Raw genomic sequence first — 16,170 nt, forward strand, 5'->3', positions numbered from 1 at the left:
CCCTCCAGTGCAGAGGCCAGTGTTCTAACAACTGAACCACATCAGCCAGGACTGAGTAGATTTCTTAAAGAAGCACATAATTGAGTCAGTTTTTTACCCATATGAAAATCTCAATTTTAATCAAATGTCTATACCATTTACAATCATATCTTTGGATTTAAAGCTATAATCTTATTTGTTTTCTTCTTGTCCCATCTGTTCTTTGTTTTTTGTTTTTCCTTATTTTTTCCTATTACTTTTGAACTGAGTATCTTTCATAATTTTTTTTTATTCCATTTCTTGGTTCATGAAATAAAAATTTTTTGCCTGTTTGTAGCAGTTACTTTTGGGGTAATGGCATACATTTTTAATTTATCACAATTTTCCTTTAAGTATATTTCACCACTCCATGTACAGCATAATAACCTACCAAGAGCTGATGACCACTATTTACCTCCCCAGCTTTGTGATATTATTATTATTAAAGTTAAAATCACTTCCATATGTCTTATAAACCACACAGTATATTGTTACTTGTGTATTTAAAAATCAATTATTTTTAAATGGATTTAAAAAATAATAACTTTCTTAAAATATTTACCCATATAGTTACTATGCAATTTCTTCTGCAATTTATTCTCTGTATAGGTCCATATTTTCATCTGATGTCACCTTTCCATTTGCAAGACATCCTTTAACATTTATTTTAATTTTTTTAAACATATCTTTATTGATTTCAGAGAGAGGAAAGGAGAGGGAGAGAGAGAGGAAGAAACATCAATGATGAGAGAGTCATCAATCAGCGGCCTCCTGCACACCCCTGACTGGTGATCGAGCCCACAACCCGGGCATGTGCCCTGACAAGGAATTGAACCCTGCTCGCCTGGATCCTAGGTCGACTTTCAACCGCTGAGCCATGCCTGGCTGGGCAACATTTCTTTTAATGGAGAACTTTGGTGCTAACTTCTTTTAGCTTTTGTATGTATGAAAATGTTTCTATTTGGTCTTTGTAGTCGAAAGATAGTTTTGTTGGGTATAGAATTTTTAGTCAACAAGTTTTAGTGATGTTTTTTTGTTGTTGTTTTAATTTATCTTTATTGTTAAAAGTATTACAGATGTCCCCATTTTCTTCCCCATTGATCCTCTCCACCCTGCATCCACCCCCCAACACCGCCAGGCCTTCTCCACACTAATTTCTGTGTCCATAGGTCATGTGTATATGAATATAAGTTCTTTTATTAGTCTTTCCCCCCACTCTTCACCCCCGCCTATCTTTGAAATTTGTCCGACTGCTCCATGGCTCTATTCTTTATCTATTTTGTTCATCAGTTTATTTTATTCATTATATTCCATATGAGTGAGATCATGTGATACTTGTCTTTCTCTGACTGGCTTATTTCCCTTAGCATAATACTCTCCAGTTCCATCCATGCTGTCCCAAAGGGTAAGATATCCTTCTTTGCTACAGATGCATAGTATTCCATAGTGTAAATGCACTATAGCGTTTTTATCCACTCATCTACTGATGGACACTTGGGCTGTTTTTCATCTGTATGTTATATTTCTTTTCTCTCTGACTGCCTTTGAATTTTTCTCTTTATCACATTAATGTTTGTGTTTCCCCCAAAATTCATTTGAGAAAAGTAAAGAAATGCTATTACAGGACCAGAAGGTGATGTTTTATGTGAGTTATGTTATAAAAAATAAGTAGAAAGTAGTCTAATGAAGAGGGTGCAAGGTGCTAGAGGTTTGTAGAGCAGACATCTTGATGACAATGAAGGGATTATTCAAAACATTACAACATAGTATTTTCTCAGCTAGATAATATCAGAGTATTCAGTACAAGTTAAGAAGTAGCATTATATTTGCAGAAGAGATTGGTAAGGGCTTGGCAATTATGTTATATAATGGAAGAAAAAGATGTAAAGTTTTAGCATATATAGTTAAAAAACTGATCTTTTAAGGAAACATTCTAAACTTATAGTAATATACAGAATGACACTTTCAGTTGAACAAGACTGTAGAGGAATGTTGGTTAGCCAGTAAAAGTTGTTGATTCTGTGAATTATGAACAACAAAAAAATGGTTTTAAGAGAGACTTGCTTTGAATAGAAAGCAATGACTAGCAACTTGATTATGTAATGAGATACTCGGTGAGGTGTCTTTTGGGCTTTTTCCAAGAAAAGTTGAGAATGCAAAAATTAAATTAATTAATTAAATAAAAATATAACTTATTTACATCTATGTAGACACACAACTTCATTCTCCAAACCTTATATGATATCAATATGTAGAAAGAGAAAACATTCAAAGACTTCTAAGTGGGAATAAAATACAAGCAAATGCTACTGTTGTAATTTTGTCTGAAACTCAAGAAGATTAATGACATGTATATTGCAAATTACTAAATAAAATGCAATAAAACATAAACTGAAAGGCTAAAATCTGTCATTAATGAAACTCCAAAGTAGGTAACTCACATAGAAAGCTTATAGGAAAAATCTGGTTTTTCAAGACATAAATATACAAAACTGGTGAAAATAATTTTGAGAAGATCATAGTCATCAGACTGGTGGCCAGAAATATGGGCCACTATTATTCCTAATCTTTTATCTGTATAGATTTATGTAATCAGTCTTAGTTTATAAATATAAAATACATTTGAAAAAGTAAACCTGTCTCATTAAAAGCCATACATAAAAATCAACACAGGTGTATGCTTTGCTTTACATATACTTGATATAATTAAATTTTAAAATATCAATTGTTTCTCTTAATACATCTGCACATAAATATCATACAAAATACAGAACTCAAAATAGTCTGTATTATAAAGAAGTTTATAATATTTTTGAAAAAAAACAAAACAAAACAAGAAGTCTACATTTTAAGAAATGTAACAATATATAAATGTCAATGAGAAAATGAATTTATTGTTTTAAGTCATCAGAAGGAAATAGATAAGTGTTTTATTCAAATGGCTAGAAAGTCTAACAGACAGAGAACCAAATAAAGACCTTAGGAATAGTAAGAATGAATATCCTGTGACCCAAGCTTATAGATACAGTTTAATGAACTAAGACTGGAGCCATTTGCATTTTCAGAGTGAAGAGAATTTTCTTACTTTTATATTTTTTGCTGTATTAGCATGAATGTATCTCCTATTCTCATTGCCTGCTGCACACATGATTGATATACATCCAGAAAGATAAGTTCAGTATGGTCAGGATGGATGGTTACTGCTGCAGAAGAGATATAACTTAATTCTTGATAGCTTTCTATTAATCAAATCATTTTTTTAAATTTTGCATTATCGATATTTGCTATTTAAAGGAATTTTGTGATACAATGTATTATAAAGTGAAAATGAACATTCTAAATGGTAAACAATGTTAATAAAATTTTATTGAGTTAATGGAAAAAGAAAAACATCATCAATTATGAGTTATATTTCTTTCATTTAAGTCCCTCTTTGCGATTGATGTGGAAGAAAATATAATAAAAAAGGATAGTGATCTAAGTTTTACCCTAAAAGCCTATCTAAAAAATTCTGATCCTATACTCCTCTTTATTAACAAACAAACTATAATATTTTGCAAAAATAATTTTGGTGGTCAGGAATTGAGCAACTTTAGCAAAAGTTTTATCATTGATGAGCCCTAGGTAAGTTATTTGAAATGGAAGCATCTGATAGAAGATACAAATTTTCAAAGTATTTATGACTTAAACAGGAGGAAAACCTGCACATAGAACAACTAATGCTGGCAGTGCCTAAGATAAGCCTATATTTGAGTAAATGAGCACATGAGGAACCAGAAGTCTCTTCTACACAGTAGATGGCTGCAGCCCACGGAACTTGGAGGAAAAAAAAAAAAGTGAAAGCTTCCTTTATTGGAGCTGCTCATGTGTTTCTCTCCAAATTAAAAATGCCTGAAATGTACATTATCATATGTCATATAACATCTTACAGTACATAAAATACAGAAAGGAAAACACCTGTGCTCTGAGAAAGCTACTGGCTTCTTTATAATTGGTGGTTGCCTTGAGCCATTGCTAATTTCTTGCACTGCTGTTTCGAAATGTTCTTTCATTTGTGGAATTCAATATTGCTGCAAAACTGAACTGCAGTCACACATTAATGCTTGATCTGTTCTCTACAGTGCACCAATAGACTCTGTCCTGGGACCAGAACATCCCTATGGTGTGTAATAACTGAGAGCCGGTCATTCACGTGTGGAATTGAGGGAGATTGAAGATGGCAAATACAACTGGGTTCAAAATGAAAATGCTCTTTTTAGGATTTAATTGCTGCTAAAACGATGCTATCACTTGTATTTTTAGTTGTTCTCCTCTGGCATGGCACAAGAAATATGAGTTTTAATATCAGCAATACTTCAAAGTTAAGAAATCACCATCTTCTCTGTTCTCACCCAAGGTGCTCACGGAATCCTAAAGCACATTTTTGCAGTTAGCCTTACAGTGACCTACGAAAGAGAGAGCTATGGGTGTTCAGAAAAAAGGCTATAAAATGAGGGAGATGCAGGTTAAGGAGCCAGTATCATTTTTCTTCAGCTTTAGAAACTCGTAGAGTGAGATGTGACTCAGTAAGACTGACCGTGACTAGTGTTAAATTTGTTAGGATTGGAATGTAAGCATATCCATAGATTGAATCTTCATAAAAGTATTTTCCTTTGATCAATAAACAAAAGACAATTTTAAGTGTCCATCAGTATGTTTAGAGCTGTGAAAGTTACATGCTGAGAAATGCTTCAACTTTTCTTCTACTCTCAGGAAGAGCATAATGCATTAGGATGTTGTATATAACTTGGGAAAGAGCACTTACAGATATATGTTGCCAGGCATGTGGAGAAAAGGGAACACTTGTGCACTGTTGGTGGGGATGCAGACTGGTGCAGCCACTGTGGAAAACAGTATGGAGGTTCCTCAGAAAGTTAAAAACAGAACTACAGTAGAACCCAGCAATCTCACTTCTGGGTATATATTTAGAAAAAAAATGAAAACAGGAATAATACTTAAATTCCTGATAAAGAAGGTAGAAAAATCATGATTGTGCCCAACATGATTCAATTACTCTTCATACAAATAAAAACATGCTAAATCCCTCTGCGAAATAATTTATAAACTACTATGTCTCACCTGTTCATCTTTGAATGATTTTTTTTTTTTTTGAATCTGAATTATATTCTCCTTAGGATATAATATAATCCTGAGATATAAAGTTAAATAATATCAGCATACTTTATGTAATTAGAGAGGGCAGTGGAATTATGAAAAATAGAAAGAATTAGATCATATATACACATATTTTGTACCAAAATAAGAAGGCAATAATTATAATTTATTATAGTCCTCATTTCTGCACTAATCACAAGGTCATAGCTGGTATTTAAAACTCTCTTCTTCTACTGACCATTTGTATTCCCTTTGCTTTTAAGCAACAGCCAGGTGGCCAAGGTTCCTTGCCTGGTAAGGTATTCCAAACCTTTATTTATAAAGGATCTGAACAATTGCAGTGCTTCTTGTTGTATTTTCCCATTAACTTTTTAAAAAATTTATTTTATTTTTTCCATTACCATTTATCCCCTCTATACCCTCTTCTATACCCACCACCCTCCTCAAATCACACCACTGTTGTCCATGTTCATGAGTTTTCTCTTTTTTTTTCTTTTTTGCTCAGTCCCTCCACACCCCCCCCCCCCCAAACACCACCCTCCCCCTCACCCCCATGAGAGCTGTCTGCCTGTTCTCTATCTATGAATCTAACGTTTATCACAGGACATGGGGGGTGCTAAGCTGTGCCCAAGTATCTTTTGCATTTAATACTAGTCTTTCTCACCCTCATTTTGTTTCAGAAATTCATTCTCTTCTCTACAGCTGGGGATCAATCACTTTAGTCATTAAAATAATCTTTCCCTGTGGTTTCACTGGCATGGAGAATGCAATGTAGTAAGTTTCCACATTCCACCTCCTACTGGTTCTAGTTACATGGACCCATTACTCTGTTCCCTTGGTAGTATTCTTTCTCCTTTGAGCACAGGTTTATGGAGACAAAGTAAAAAAATTGTTAGCAGATTACTTAGAATAATAGAGGAAACATGTCTATCTCCAACTTTTGATTTCCCAGACCTATGAACTCGTTCCAACCCTGCAAGATGATAGTGCTGTAGTTGGATCTTCAAAAAGCCATTACACCATCCTATCAGTACAGTTGCTTCAGAGTAACAAAGAAGCTAGTGAGACAAGTACCTTCTACAAGCATCAGCTCATTGCCAAGCTTAATTTTCCTTAAAAACTTTCTTTAGCAAATAAGGCATTTGTAAGTTGATGGATAATAGTTAAGATAAATATTCTGGATGGATAAATCGAATTTATATCTCAAGTAAGAGTAAGTCCCAGTGAGAACAAAGTATTCCCTTGCATGATGAGAATGATGAAAATAATAAATGTCCGTTGGTGACTGGTTGATATCCCTGGAAAACGATGCCATATCAGGGCTCATGCTTGGTCTCTGTTGTTGTCAGGTTGGTCAGTCAGCATTGGCTGAAGTCAAATCATAAATGATGAGTAGAAGTCCATGTTATGGAATCTATGCATAACTTCCATCAATGTTACCATGGTCAGTTTTTTCTTTTAGCTCATTAACCATGAAAAATGGTGGTTTGGGAAAGAAGCTGACGTAAAAAGAATGGTTCATCTTGTCCTCCAGACTATGAAAATTCTACTCCTGAAAATTCACCTGTGATGTTCACACGGGACACACTCAGTGTCTTTACAGAGAAATCTATACAAGACTCCTTTCCAAGGTATCCTTGTTATCAGTTTTCCAATTGTGTTTCTTCCAATCCCTGACCACCCAGCCAAATCATTAGCCACTGTCTATGAATTGCTGTAAATTCATGCTTTTGGTCACATCTTTCAGATAAAATGGACAAAATAAATTTCAAAGGGTACTTTTTGAAATGCAGCTAACAGGGAGTTTCCCTTCCATGGTCTTCTTTATGATCATTCCAAATTAAGGCTTAAAAGTTGTCATTCACTTTAAAATAGTGCCTGTATTACATGCAGAATCATCTGGAAACTATACCCATATTATTTCTTCCTCAGTCACTAGATCATAGAAAACTCACCATGGAGACATAAGGTCCAGATTGAGGAGGGGCAATATATCAAAAGTAGTAGGGACTATGGGCACCTAAGCCACATTCTAATAAAACTTACTTATGCTTTCAGGTCCTGTTAAAACCTGACTACTCATGCTACTTCCATTTGATGATGGGACACTAATGTACATACCCAAATTGACAGTGATGGAATAGATTGCTTATAGTAGGTGCATTGTATGTTTTGCCTATGCTCTGTAGATTTCTTTTCCCACCAGGTCTCTTACCTGACTAGTTTTAAACTCTCTATATTCTGGAAGTCACTACAGACTATATAATCTATTTTGTGCTAGCAGAGAGTAAATATGAAGGCTTTTATATTTTTCTCCCTCTGCTCTTAAACACACAAGACCCTCCAATGTAAAATTCAAGGAAGGCATTACTCCAGAGTGCCATCAAACCAATTAAAAATTCAAACTCTTTCCAGAGGATAATTTGATTATTTTAGATTATAAGAAGTCAGCTGTATTTAGAGGTGAATACATTGGTTATATGCTGAGGGATAAAGACAAAGGTTTGATGAGCTTGAATTATTTTGCCATTTTTTTAGAGTGTGTTGATTAATAACATTGATTTCTACCACACTCTTCTTTCCTAATGCTTACTTTTTATACCAGAGAACTCCAAATTCACAGTCTCTCCATGACTGTACCTAAAAGAAGAATATTTCCTGCATCAGTTTCAGCTTTTCCTGATTCTTGAGTTCAATTTCATCTCTATGGTTTCTATTTTTATTTTTAGTATTTTTAATCACTGCAGTCCAATTTGGTTTCTGTTTTACAAAAATTATTCAAAATAGCTATTTCACGGATATATTTTTCTTCTTTTTTATCCATATTTTAACTATATCTCTTTTTTATACATTGTCTCTGTCATGGTATGAGGTTACAATGGCTAAGGAAGACAAACATAGTGTGTCTTCAGTCAGCCTCCTTAAATCAGATATCTGTGTTTCTATACTTTTTGTAACATGGAGCTGAAAAGAAATTTAGAGTCTTCCTATACAGTTGTAAATTATGTATTCAGAATTATCTTGTCATGTTAAAACTGATATACTTGAAAAAGTTACTTGCTTCAGAATACTAAATTCTATTTACATATAGAGAAGTATGTCAAATCCAGAATCCAGCTATATAGCCTTTGATTCTACTTCAAGCACAATTTAATTCCTTATCTTTTCTGATGCTCTCCTTTTCAGATTCATGCATTAAATATTGAAGTGTTTGTCTTTGGAGATGTATGTATTTTATAAATATGTATATATTCTATTCCCAAATCTCTGTCTAATCTAATCTTCTTATTTTGTCCTGTTACTAAGAAATCCACTTGCTCTGGCAGAACATGTCACCCACAACCATACCATCTACAATTTCTGAGATTTAGTATATTCCATTAGCTAATATTTTGCATCTTCTGAGAAAGCTTTTGGAAATAGGTAATGTATGACCAACCACAAGAAATTACATAAAATCTCAGAGTTAGGAGGAAAAAGATGTCAGTTCTGGCTAAAGAGTCAGTGATAAGAATTAATAATGTGTTTGACTTATAGCTGATTTATGCTGTGTGAGCTGAGAAGCATTGACTCTCATAAAAATTCCATCATCTGTATGAAAACTTGAACATTTATTCATAGTGTTTTAAAGAAAATTGGACATTTTTATGCTAGTATTGCCTAGATTCCCTTCTCATACTTCCAGTGCCAACTTCCTCATTTATTCTACACTCCCAAATAATGATCAGGCAAAGTATTATTTTAAGGGCCAACGTAAAAATTGACCAAAAAATTTCAAATAGCTCTATTGAGCTGTGATTCTGTGGTATTACCACATCACATCTCTAAGTTTATGTTTATTTTTGGCCATTGTTTCTTGCTGCAATATTTACACTCTGTCATTAAAAGAGCAGGTATCCTTCATTTCACATGGCATGACTTTTCAGAAACATGAAGAATCTCTATAGTTTCATATGGGGATTGCAGGGCTGTGTATTCTTTATATCTCAACATCAGCTTTCACTAAGCCATTAAGTATTAGATTTTAAAAGAATAAACAAGTTGTGTTACCATTGAGTGCCTGACTGCATGACCCCCAAGTAGGGGAATCACTAGCCCTGTCCTCCTGACCCCGGTTGCCACCCTAGAAACTCCCAACCTGTGGAAGAGTCTATGGGTCATGGTCAGCTTGGGTCCACTCTAGAGTCTTTTTTTGGAAGGTTCTGGAAGAAAACCAGGTAACCTCAGGGGGAGGTGAAGCAACTGACGTATGGAGGCAGACCTCAGAAAGCCTTGATCCTTTTACAGATCTGCCCCCAGATGTAAGCTAAAGGAAGCCCACCCTTATACACAGATTGGCCTCTCTCGTGCACACCTAGACCCAGTAGACATAACCATAAACAGTGAACAATGTGATAGCACCAGACAGGTAGTCAATAGCTAGTTACACACAATGTCTGACATCTACCTATACCTGAACCCTGCCCAAGTGAATCCAGAACCAACATAGCCAGCAGTGGGCTCCAGACCGCAACAGAATTTGACTCAACTAGCCACAGTAGTGGCACACTTAAAAGAGATTTCTAGCAGGCACCAGACCCTGTTGGAAACAACTCCACCTCCTGGGGCATCCCCTGCACAACATCTCATACATGGTGATCGAGTTTTAACCATGCTGGAGTCAGTCAGCATGAAGGGTTAACTCTACACACAAATGGGCCAACAGCATTCAAGATTTAACTACAACAGGAGGGAGCACATAACTCACAAGAAACATTCCTGGAGCACAGAGTTCAAGTGATCTGGAAGATTGTGCTACTGAGCCCAACAAGGAACCTTCATCATAAAGCCATAATAACAAGTTTAGGAGTCATAGTATATCTACCTAGTACACAGAGACAAAACGGAGAGAAAAAGAAATATGCCCCAAATGAAAGAATAAGAGATATCCCTAGAAAAATAATTAAATAAAAGCAACCAAAACATCAGAAGCAGAGTTTAAAACAATGCTTATAAAAATGCTCAGGAAGCTTAGAAGAAGAATGGATTATGCCAGTGATAATTTAAACAAAGAGAGAGTAAGCATTGTAAAGAACATAGAAACTATAAAAAAGAACCAGTCAGAAAATGAACAATACAATATCTGAAATGAAAAGTACACTAGAAGAAATCAACAGCAAGTTAGATGAAGCAGAGGATTGAATCAGCAATTTAGATGACAAGATCACAGTAAGCACCCAAGCAGAGCATGAAAAATAAAACAGAATTTTTAAAAAATGAGGAAAGTCTAAGGGGCCTTGATTACAACATCAAGTGCAGCAACATCCACATCATATGGATACAAAAAAGAGAAGAAAGTGAACAAGCATTTTGTGAACCTGTTTGAAGAAATAATGGCTACAAACTTCCCTAACCTAGTGAAGGAAAAAGTCACACAAGTTCATGAAGGACAGAGAGCCCCAATAAAGATGAAACCAAAGAGGCCCACACCAAGACACATCATAATCAAAACACCAAAGAAAGAATCTTAAAAGCAGCAAGATTAAAGCAGTCTGTTACCTACAAAGGAGCTCTCATAAGACTGTCAGCTGATTCCTCCTCAGAAACTCTACATGCCATAAAGGAATGGCATGAAGTATTCAAGGTAATAAGTGGATTTGGGTGGTGAAGGAACTCTTTTCTATTTTTATTTATTTATGTATCTGTCTATATCTATCTATCTATCTATCTATCTATCTATCTATCTATCTATCTATCTATCTATCTATCTATCATCTATCTATCATCTATCTATCTATCTATCTATCATCTATCTATCATCTATCTATCTATCTATCTATCTATCTATCATCTATCTATCATCTATCTATCTATCATCTATCTATCTATCTATCTATCTATCTATCTATCTATCTATCATCTATCTATCTATCTATCTATCATCTATCTATCATCTATCTACCTATCATCTATCTATCATCTATCTATCTATCTATCTATCTATCTATCTATCTATCTATCTATCTATCATTATCTATCTATCATCTATCTATCATCTATCTATCATCTATCTATCTATCTATCTATCTATCTATCTATCTATCTATCTATCTATCATCATCTATCATCTATCTATCTATCATCTATCATCATCTATCATCTATCTATCTATCTATCTATCTATCTATCATCTATCTATCTATCATCTATCTATCTATCTATCTATCATCTATCTATCTATCTATCTATCATCTATCTATCTATCTATCATCTATCATAATCTATCATCTATCTATCTATCTATCTATCTATCTATCTATCTATCTATCTATCTATCTATCTATCTATCATCTATCTATCATCTATCTATCATCTATCTATCATCTATCATCTATATCTATCATCTATCTATCATCTATCATCTATCTATCTAATCTATCATCTATCTATCATCTATTATCTATCTATCTATCATCTATCTATCTATCTATCTATCTCTATCTATCTATCTATCTATATCTATCTATCATCTATCACCTATCATCTATCATCTATCATCTATATCTATCATCTATCTATCTATCATCTCTATCATCTATCTACCTATATATCATCATGATCTATCTATCTATCATCTATCTGTCATCTATCTATTTATTTCTTTAAATTCTCACCCAAGAATATTTGTTTCCATTGCTTTTCAGAGAGATTGGAAGGGGAAAGAGAAAGAGAGAGAGAGAAACATTGATGTAAGAGAGACACATCTATTGGCTGCCTCCTGGAGCCTGCAACCAAGGTGAGGTACTTGCCCTTGGTTGGGATCGAAACTGGGACCCTTCAGTGTGCAGGCCAACACTTTAACCATCTAGCCAAACCAGCTAGGGCACTCTTCTCTATTTTACCTATGGTGATGATTATGTGATTTTGTCTTTGTACAGTTGCTATAACTGTACACTAACGAGAATGCATTTCACTGTATGTAAATAATACCTCAAGAAACCTAAAAATAAAGTAAAATTGGAAAGGACATGTCTAACTCTTGCCCTCACAAAGATATTGTGGGGTTTAATGTCATTGGAGGGCTAGAACTACTTTGATAAGATTTATGGTCTTTATCTGAAAGATTTCAAAGAATAGAACATTCTACCTAGAATTTGGAGTCCAGTATCCCAATCTGCTTGTCAGACATATGTAAAATGCAGAGGGAGCTGGCGGAGAGCCTTGGAGGACATGACAAATCTTACAGTTTGTAGGTCAAAAACTTTTTAAGGCTCAAGAAACATGTTTCATTGATTGATATATTACTAATTTTGTGGGCCTGCATAGTCATGATGGCAGTTAGACTATAATATGGGCTCTTAGGGCAAGTATGATCCTTTTAGTTTTTCCATAGTTTCTCCCAACTCAGTTGTAGACACTGCCAGAAAGCCTGTTCTTAAGGAAGCATACAGGAATGAGGGAAATCTGAAAAGGGTAGGATGGCATAGAAAAAAAGACATTAATGGAAAGAAATAGGTCTTAATTTTACTTTGACTCTTCTAACAAGCAATATGTTTTATTGGAGAGGTGCTGTGGGAACGCTGGTGTTTAATTTTCTGACATTTCTGAGAATTAAATCTAACAGGCACAGTTCGATTAACATAGTTTAGCAAGATTGTTTTTATTTGGTCTCTTCTGACATGTAAGAGGCCGAACTAACACAAAAATCTAAGTAGGTCTTTTGTTAAAACAAATATTCTGAGCCAATCTTCCTGTAAAGGGAACAAATTGCAGCATGGATCACTACAGTAGACCCCCCCCCTTATCCATGGAGAATATATTCCAAGACCTCCAGTGGATGACTGAAACCAGGGATGGTACTAAAGTCTACATGTACTATGTTTTTTCTTATGTATACATACCTAAGATAAAGTTTAATTTATAAATTAAGCTCAATAAGAATTAACAACAACAATAATAAAATGGACACATAACAATGTAGTGTAATAAAAGTTATGTGAATGGCTTTGGGCCCATTATTAAGTAAAATAAGGGTTACTTGAATACATGCACTGTAATACCGCTACAGATGATCTGATAACTCAGAGGGCTCCTAAGTGACTAATGGGTGAGTAGAGTATACAGCTTGGATATACTGAACAAAGAGATGATTCACATCCCTGGTGGGACAGCAAGGAATGCCGTAGGACAGCGAGAAATTCCACGAGACCTCATCATGCTACTCAGAACAGTACACAATTTAAAACCTATAAATTGTTTATTTCTGGCATTTTCTCTTTAATATTTTGGACTGTGGTTGAATGCCAGAAACTGAAACTGCAGAAAGCAAAATCGTGTTAAACAGGTCTACTATTCTTAGACTTCTTTCTGCTTTCTTTGGTGGGACATCTCACCTCACCTTGGTCAGGGCTTGAGCCAGTCTCAGTGGAGGGAAGATTTTTATTTTCATTATTGTATCCTCAGTACCTGACAGTGTCTGGCACAAAATACACATTGAATAAATTTTTACAAATGAATGACTGAATAAACAGATGGGTAAGTAAAGGCGACTCTCAACTGAAGTATGGGAAACTAATATTTAGTGGTGAGCACCAAGGCAGTGGTCCTCTTTACCACATCCCTCATGGTTGGCTGTAAGTCTTGGATGTTCTCAGTAAGACACCTGCAGGACACAGAAGCAGCAGTCTTAAAAGATACACTAGACTTAAGTCTATAGTCAGCCCCCTTTAAATGTATGTCTCTGGTTATAACAATCAGATGGCAATAATCACAAATTGTTTTGAATAACATACTTACTATACTAGAAGTGCCTGAGCATTTCTTGGCTCTCTCTCAAAGGGACAGAGTGAAAAAAAGAGATCTTAGTTCTTGAATCAGTCAGACCTAAATTTCAAACCCAATACTACTCCTTACTAGTTATAAAACTATGAGCAAGCTATTTATCCTCTCTGTTCCTTAGTGTTACTCATCTCTAAAGCGGAACAGATAAAATTTACAAGGTGATTAAAAAGATTAGAGATGAACGATTTAGAGTATTTAGAACAGAATCCAGATACTTTAGAATTGAAATATGTCCTACACATTTTAACTTTTCCATCAGTTTGTTGAGGGTTTGTGTTCCATATATACTACTTGAATGTAGAGTCAGTAGTAAATCTACCTGTCTCCCCTAACACTTTGTACTATGCAGCTGAAAATGCTCATCACCCGATGGTTGTATTCTGGTACAGAAAAATATATAATAACTCTGGCCACAGAAAATAGGAACAGCGAAAGACACAACATTCTTTGTCCTTCTGTAAGCAATCAATTTGTCACTATGCCTAGAATCTGATTACCTTTCTTTATAGCCTTAGCAAAAATAGCTATAAAATGTAAGTGGCCATAAAGTTATCAAGGTTTTTTTGTTTGTTTTTCTTAATGACAATAGTCTCAAGATCTTAAAAACTCCATGAACTTTGACATGCTTGTTTTGCCAGAGATTTTCCTTTCTTGTTTTCAAAATATTTATCCAGAAGAAGAGTGTATCCAGTCTTAAATTACCTTTCATAATGTGTTCATCATGCTTATTCTAGCCGTACAACAGGTATAGGCCATGATTTTATTCATTTATTTTTCAAAAATAGCTATACATAAGAAATATTCATCTAATCTGATTTTTTCTTTACTTCTTTGAGTTAAGAATCAAGTTCTCTAATAAGTATTTTAAAATGTGTCTAATAATTTTAGAGGTATGCCATTTTTCTTTTTTTTCTTTTTTGATAATATATCCTGGATATAGAATGTAATATGAAAGAATATAGAACAGGAAATCTATTATCCCTTCAACATTTTCCTATTGGTCTGGGACAATGGAGTGCATTCCAGTATGTGTTGAGTTAATGGTTTCATCTGGTTTAAAGTCGATTGATATTAATCCAGATACACAATCTAGATGCTGTTCTAGACCAGGGGTGGGGAACATACAGCCCATGGGCCATGTACTGCTCTTGAAATCATTTGGCCTATCCCTGCCAAGGCAACTGCAGGTGGGACTCAAAATTCAATAAATCTAGGAGCTTTTTTCATAGGTAATTTTTAAGTTGATCATTTTGTATGGCTCGTGAATTATGTTATACATATCCAAATGGCCCTTGGCAGAAAAATGTTTCCCCACCCCTGCTCTAGGCAAACAATCCAACAGAACCTCTGTGCTGATATAAAGATTCTACGTCTGTGCCTTCCAATTTGGTAGCCATTAGCCACATGCGACTAGTGATCCCTTAAAATGACTAGTATGACTGAAATTTTATTTTTAATTTCAATTAATTAAAATTTAAATAGTGACATGTGGCAAGTTTTTCCACATAAGACTTCATAGTACTATATTAACCTTTATTTCAATATTTATTTAAATCTCATATGAAACCAAATGAGCATTCCAAGAGATGTCTTCCACTATTCACTCATATATAGAAAACCAAAAAAAAAAAAGATAAAAATGTAGACAACAATGCAATTCCTTTTGATACCACTGAGAAAACCAACCCACTGTTAATAGAAACATATGGAATGAACACTTATTCCTTACCTACTGCATATCAGACACTGTGAGAAAACAAACGTAAGGCCTAAGCCCTGCCTATGAAACACAAAGTCTAGTGTAGAAACAAACAAGGAAACAACTATAATGTAGAGTAATAAGCATTGTAGCAAAACCACATACTCATTGCTACTTGGAATACAGAAGTGAAAAAATTCATTTTGTCCAAAAGTGGTATGAAGTATCGTCAGGTGGGGAGAGCTGATAAGTAGAATACTTAGGACAGCACAAGATGCCTATGTTTTAACCCTCAGCTGGTCATAGCATGCTCTAAAGCATTGTTATTCCTGTATTTGCCAATGGGCTTTGGCCATTCAAAAACTGCATATATACTCTGAGAATGAAAAAAGTTAGTATTATTTTCATTCTAGGTTTATGAACTAGTGATCCTTGTTCTCATGTAAGAGAATGTGTTATTTAATACACAGTAAACATTT

The sequence above is a fragment of the Miniopterus schreibersii genome (assembly GCF_964146895.1).
Source record: "Miniopterus schreibersii genome assembly, chromosome: 1".
Classification (NCBI taxonomy): domain Eukaryota; kingdom Metazoa; phylum Chordata; class Mammalia; order Chiroptera; family Miniopteridae; genus Miniopterus; species Miniopterus schreibersii.